This window comes from Gossypium hirsutum, chromosome A08, assembly GCF_007990345.1.
Source record: "Gossypium hirsutum isolate 1008001.06 chromosome A08, Gossypium_hirsutum_v2.1, whole genome shotgun sequence".
NCBI lineage: Eukaryota > Viridiplantae > Streptophyta > Magnoliopsida > Malvales > Malvaceae > Gossypium > Gossypium hirsutum.
The window spans coordinates 19,811,999-19,819,027 of record NC_053431.1 but is presented as its reverse complement, the minus strand read 5'-3'; the positions used below and the strand labels follow the sequence as shown (position 1 = coordinate 19,819,027).

Sequence of the window (7,029 nt, the reverse complement as noted above, 5' to 3'; positions counted from 1 at the left end):
CGTACCATGAAATGACACTTTTCCCAATTGAGTACAAGGTTTGTTTCTTCACGTCGCCTTATTACCTTGGCTAGATTGTGTAAGCAATTTTCATATGTATCTCAAAATACTGAAAAATCATCCATAAACACTTCCAAATACTTCTCAACCATGTTACTAAAAATAGACATCATACATCTTTGAAATGTAGCAGGTGCATTACATAAACCAAATGGCATACGTCTAAATGCAAATTTACCATACGAGCATGTGAATGTTGTTTTATGTTGATCTTCTGGCACTACTGTAATCTGATTACACCCCAAGTATCCATCAAGAAAATACTAATAGTCTCGCCCCGCGAGTCTATCCAACATCTAGGCCAAGAATGGTAAAGAAAAATGATCTTTCCTTGTCGCCTTGTTCAGCTTCCGGTAACCTATGCAAATTCTCCATCTCGTAACGATTCTGGTTGGTATTACCTCATTGTTTTCATTCTCTACGACCATCATACCTCCTTTCATTGGTACACACTGGATCAGACTTACCCACAAACGGTCTGAGATGAGGTAAATTATACTCGTATCTAACCACTTCATAATTTCTTTCTTTACCACGTCCTTCATGATGGGGTTCAATCTTCGTTGTCCATCAATCGTCCCTTTCTCACCATATTCCAAGAAGATCTTGTGCATGTATATAGACAGACTAATGCCATGAATATCAGCTATGGTCCATCTAATAGCTTTCTTGAACTGTTTCAACACTAGGATGAGTTTCTCTTCTTGCTCTTCGGTCAGTTCTGCTGAAACAATCATAGGTAAAGTAAAAGCGTTACCTAAATAGACATATTTTAAATGTGAGGGAAGTACCTTTAGTTCTAGTTTAGGTGGCTCTTCAATTGACACTTTTGGTTTGGCATAATCCCTATTCTCTAACTCCAAAGACTTAAAGTGGGATTGCAGTTTATATCCCCTTTGATTAGCTTCTAGAAAAACGAAGTATTCATCCCCCTCTTCATCACTTGAAGGGTCTAACGTCAAAATTTGCTCCAATGGATCCTCAACATAGTTTAGTTCTTTTTCCATGATTAATTCCTCTAAATCGAATACTGTAGAACAATCATCAAGTGTGTCAGGAAATCGCATAGACTTAAAAACATTAAATGTTACCTGACCATTTTGAACACGAATAGTAAGTTCGCCCTTCTACACATCGATAAGGGTCCTTCCATTTGCTAGTAAAGGCCTTTCTAGGATGATTGACACCTCTTTATCTACTTAAAATTCTAGAATAAAAAAGTCAGTAGGAAAAATAAATTTTTCTACGCGTACCAAAACATACTCTATTTTTCCTTCTGGATGTACTAAAGATTGATATGCTAATTGAAGTGTAACTGTAGTAGGTCTAACTTCACCTATCCCCAACTTTCTGATTATGGACATGGGCATCAAGTTGATGCTTGCACCCAAATCGCATAGTGCCTTAACTCAATAAGTTGCTCCAATGTTGTAAGGAATGGTAAAACATCTAGGATCTTTCAATTTTGAGGGTAGTTTATCTTAAAGATATGTATGGCATTCCTTTGTTAAGGCTACCATCTCAAATTACCCAAATCTTTGTTTCGTAGATAGGATATCCTTCATGAATTTGACACAATTCAATATTTATTCAAGGGCTTCTACCAACAAAATGTTGATATGAATTTGCTTGAGTACATCTAGAAACTTCTTGAACTTGACTCCCTACTTCTGCTTCTGAAGTCTTTGAGGGTAGGGTAGTGGAGGCTTCTTTACTAGAATTGGTTTATTTATCTTCTAAAGTAATTTTGCATCGAATGAAGTTGTTAGTTCATTAGAATTAATTGGTTCAAAAGTTACCTTATCAGATTTTGTAGATTCTAGTTCCGATGAAGCTGGAAATTTAACACTCGATTAAACTTTCACTGAGTCTAGAGCATCAGCTGCCTCATCTTCAACTTAGACAGTGTTGGGCTTTAATGTCTTTCTACTCCTCAATGTCAATGTTTTACAATGCTCTTTCCTCGAATTTCTTGGATTCTCCATATCACTAGGCAAAGCACCTTGTGGACGATTTCTGAGTTCAGTGGCAAGCTAGCCCATTTGGTTTTCTAAGTTTTTCAATGTGGCTATTTGGCTTTTGATTAAGGCATCATTTTTTGCTATGTATGCCTTCAACAAGTTTTCCAAGCCATTAGAAGCTTTAGCTTGAGGTTGCTTTTAAAATTGCTAGGTAAAAACAGGTGGTTGGGTCTGTTTAAGTTGGGCATAAATGTTACTGGTTCCAACCACTTGGTTACTCCAAGAGAAATTAAGGTGGTTTGCTTAGATGGGTTATAAAAATTGGATTGTAGTCCTTGCCTTCATTGATTCTGGTTTCTGATTACCCATGTAATACACGGATTATAGGTTTGATGGACATTCTTCGAACAAATGCCCTTCCCCATAATAGACATAGGCTGTATTTTCAAATTGATTGAGTGGCTGGGCTAAAAAAGTATTAAACCTATTAGTGGTAAAAAAATTCAAGCATTGAGGAAATCGAAGATACCTGAGATTCTAGTGAAGTAAATGGATCCACTTCATGTATACCAACAACTCGTCTTCCTAACGCTACACGATTCATTGGCCATTGATAATTGTTACTGGAAATTCTCTCAATGATTTCATAAGCCTCATTATAAGACTTAGAAAGGAAAGCACCATTATTAGAAGCGTCCACTACCATCCTTGTGTTAGCATTGAGACCATTATAAAACATCTCAAGTTGGATGAAGTGAAGGATTCCGTAATAAGGGCACTTTCATAATAATTCTTTGTACCTTTCCCATGCCTTATACAAGGACTGATCATCCATTTATTGGAAAGCAGTGATCTCGTTCCTCAACTTAGAATTCTTGCTAGGCGGGAAATACTTCATGAAGAATCTTTCTGCTAACTCTTTCCATGTTGAAATGGAATTTGGTGGTGATCAGTTCAACCAGGATCGAGCTCTATCCCTTAGCGAATATGGGAATAACTTTAATCGTATTGTATCTTCGAGTACTCCGGCAAACTTGAAAGAATCGCTCACCTCCATAAACAGTCTTAAGTGAATATGAGGATCTTCAGTAGGCATTCCACTAAATTGGCCCACTGTCTGAAGCATCTGGAACATGATTGGCTTAAGCTCAAATTATTGTGCCTCAATTTCGGGTCTCGTAATACCCAAATTAAGATCATGAAACACTGGCACGGCATACTATCTTAGAGCTCTATCCCTATCATCAGCAATAAGGATAGGATTTTGAGCAGGGTTTGCTCTATTTCCTTGATTCTAATTTTCAAAGTTCATCTATTCAGTCCTTCTCTGACTTGTTTCTCTTCTTCGTTGTTAAAAAGTTCTTTCAATCTTAGGGTCTATGAAGAGTAAATCAAAAATTTGATCAATACTCATAAACACCTGAAACAACACAGGAACAAAATTAATTTAAGTTAAAATTGAACAGAAAAATAAACCAAAATGCAAAATGCAAAATTCACAAATTCACAAATAATGACTTTGAAAACAGTCCCTGGCAACAGCGCCAAAAACTTGGAACGAAGGAAATGTGCAAGTGTACACAATCGCAACAAGTAATAAAGTGACAAGTAAATGTAGAGTTATCGTACCCACAGGGACTGTGAAAAGAATTATTTATGAATGCAATTAAAAACACTTTGGTGAAGAAAAATATTTTGATTTGAGGAGGTAATTAAAAACTAAGATTTTTAACTAAGTACAATAAATAAAGAGAAAATAAAAGTTCCAATGCACGATTTCAAAAGATAATTTTAATAAATATGACATAATTGTGTTAGATTAATTACATTTCTTAACTTAGAATTACTAAACTCATATTCATGTTGTTACGAATAAATTCACAGCAACTTGGTAATTTGCTAACTTATGAACATACTCACCTACCAAAATCCATTTATCTCTTGATTATTTCCCTATATCAATTCAACTGATTAAAAAAAATTTAATAAGCAAATGCATTAATGCACATTCATACTTATGAAATTAAAAATAATCTCTTGTACATATCTCTATGCCAATTCAAACAATTAATTCAATCTCATAAGCACATAAAAGATTACGTAAGGTAACAATGTATTCCTACCTTTAAACAGTTTAATCACAATAATCTTGCAAGTTATGCAAAGCTAATGTATCGTTAGATACCGTTGCTAATTTAACCCTCAACTACCTTAGATGATTACACAAACACTGATTAAGTATCGTGTCAATTAATTATAATTTCAATTCATTTAAATAATTTACAATTATAATGCAAGAATAAATTAGTCATGCTTTTACTTAATCAAACATCTTACCAAGGCCTATAACAACACAAACACAATTTTAATAAATTAAGTGGACAAAATGCAATCAACTTAACATGAATTAAATTTAAGCCATATTAATTAAATTAAACATATCAACATCACAATTATTCATAGACATGTTAATAACAACAACAATAAAATTAAAAGGATAAGAAATAAGAAACAAGAATCAAATCTGGTGTTTCTCTGAGGCTTGACTAAGTTGCTCCGCTCCTCCTTCTGCAATTGTTCTTGTTGAAGCGAGACTTCCACAAACACTTGAATGATGATCCAAATGGTAGTTGAAGGACTCTTTTTCAATAGATGAAATTAGCAAGGGAATGAGGAAGACAATGAAGAACAACGGAAGGGGATTGAAGAGAGAAAGTGAGATAGAAATGAAAAGATGAGAGGTTTTGAGATGTGTTTCAAATGAGAAGCCAAGGGGGGTTTATAGGTTGAGTAGGATTCTAAAAATAGCAAAAATCAGCATCCATAGTTTCCCCAATGGCTGGCCACACATGTGACAAGTTTGAAGGTTTCAAACTTGCTATTTTAAGGTAGGGGCAAATCTAAAAAGGCATGAATAGTGGAGGGGTTTGAATGTAAATTCAAGGAGTTTTCAAGGGCTATTTTGCAAGCCAAATAATCATCCAAACAAGATGATTGTTTCAGCATGTGGGATGGTTTTGGGCTACCTAGTGCTCAGTCGGATCGGTTTTCTCAGTTCAGCTCAACTGGGCCTTTTTTCATAATTAAATAATAATAATTTATTTAACCCAAAATAATTTGGATTAAAATTAAAATTAATTATATTATGAATTAATATTCATAATTTGAACTATCTTCAACTGAAAAATTAATTCGTCTCAATGCTTCAAAAATTGCTTCTCGATTTTGCGCTTCTAGCAGTGTCTGCCGAGCCAATTTTCACCCTTTGTGCGAACCTGTTGAAAATGATCAAAATTAATTAAAATTTATTATAAAATTAATTAAAATTCATCATGTTAATAATTTAAGTAAAATTTAATTATTTTATTTTTATATTTTTTTCGACAAGAATTACTACGAATTTGCATGAATTTGAGTTAAAAAGGGCATGAAAAAGTGTGTATATTTTCGTGTTTCTAAAGACATTGATCGAGCTTCCGGTAAAAGGTGTGTGTTATTTAACAAGAAAATTGGGGTAAATCATGCCTAGGATAAGGGCCACACGGTCTGCCACACTAGTGTGTGGACCATAGAGCCCCTCCCATGACCATGTACCTTTGAAACCCTAGGCTAATTTGAATCTCACACGGCCAATAACCTTCCACATGGCCTATCACACAGTCATGTCCCTATTGTAGGTTAAGTTTGCAATTATCACATGGCGACAATCTTTTACATGGCCTGACTACACAACCGTGTGACCCTTGTTTTACAATTTTGCACAGAATTTTTTAGAATTTTTTCGTTTAGTCCCTCATTGGTCCCCAACCTATTTTTAGAGTTTTATTTATCTCAATTGAACCCCTGCTAATCTGAATATTGGAATTCATGATCTGGTCATCTAATTTACTACTTTTGCATGCATGATATGTGAATAATATATATGTCTATTGCATTTGTAATTCTGATTGGTCGCTTAGCATGCTTTATGATACTATTAAACCGAATCCATGGTAAGCATGCCTTTTGCTACTATATTGATTAGTTAGAAGCATAACTATTGTTGGCATATCGATCTCTTATAAGTATATTATTCGCTATCATATTGATCTGTTATGAGCATGCCATATTACATTGCATGGGTGGTATACTTTGAAAGGAGGAAGTTTTGGCAGTTCAATAATCTGCAGCTTTGGTGGTTAATCCACAAACTTTCTTGTAGCTCTTATATGAAAATGCGTTGTTCATTCACAACCATCTGGCAGCGTATTAAACTGCAACACTGATGGTTCATCCACCCATTTTTTGGCAGCTCTTATCTACAAATATGTTGTGCATTCTCAACCATCTGGCAGTGTATTAACCTACAACATTGGTGGTTCATCCACCTATTTTTTGGTAGCTCTTATCTACGAATATTTTGTGCATTCACAACCTTCTGCTAGCATATTAGCCTTCAATTTTTGTGGTTTATCCACAACCCGATGTGTAGGGATGGACGAATTCTTGGAGCTCTTACAATAGTGTGTAGTGGTAGGGTAGGATCTTTTCTGGTAAATCGAAGTGTATCGTATTCATAAAGCATGTGCATAAAATACTGAGATTTTTGAGATGATATATATACATTGTTGAGTTGACCTGAAAAACTAATAATTTCAATTTGTGGCATAGGACTTAAGATTTGGGTTTTTATAGTATGCATGACATTTAATTTGATTTTAGGATATTAAAATTTGGATATTAACTAGTTATTCATGAACTTCAATTTTTATTAAAAATATAAATAAATATCACTTTCCGCAACTAGAATATAAATAAATTCTGAAATAAGTAAATAAAATAAAAATTAACTAAGTTTTCGAAAGTAGTTACTGTTTCAAGAAAAATGTTAAACTTAATCAATTTTTTCAACTCGTGCGGTTTTTTTTCTAAAAATAGCCTAAGTTTTCTCCTAAGATGAACAAATGTTTTTAAATAACCATTTTATAGATTACTTGGCCATTTTGGTAATCGATATAATCTTCTAAAT

General features: G+C 34.1%; 1 non-coding gene across 1 annotated transcript; it reads left to right on the top strand.

Moving 5' to 3' along the window:
* Positions 1 to 2,782: 2,782 nt before the first annotated feature.
* Positions 2,783 to 2,889, top strand: LOC121205451 (small nucleolar RNA R71). The gene has a single exon (XR_005900528.1). It is a non-coding gene; the product is annotated as a small nucleolar RNA R71 (small nucleolar RNA).
* The last annotated feature ends 4,140 nt before the right edge of the window (positions 2,890 to 7,029 follow it).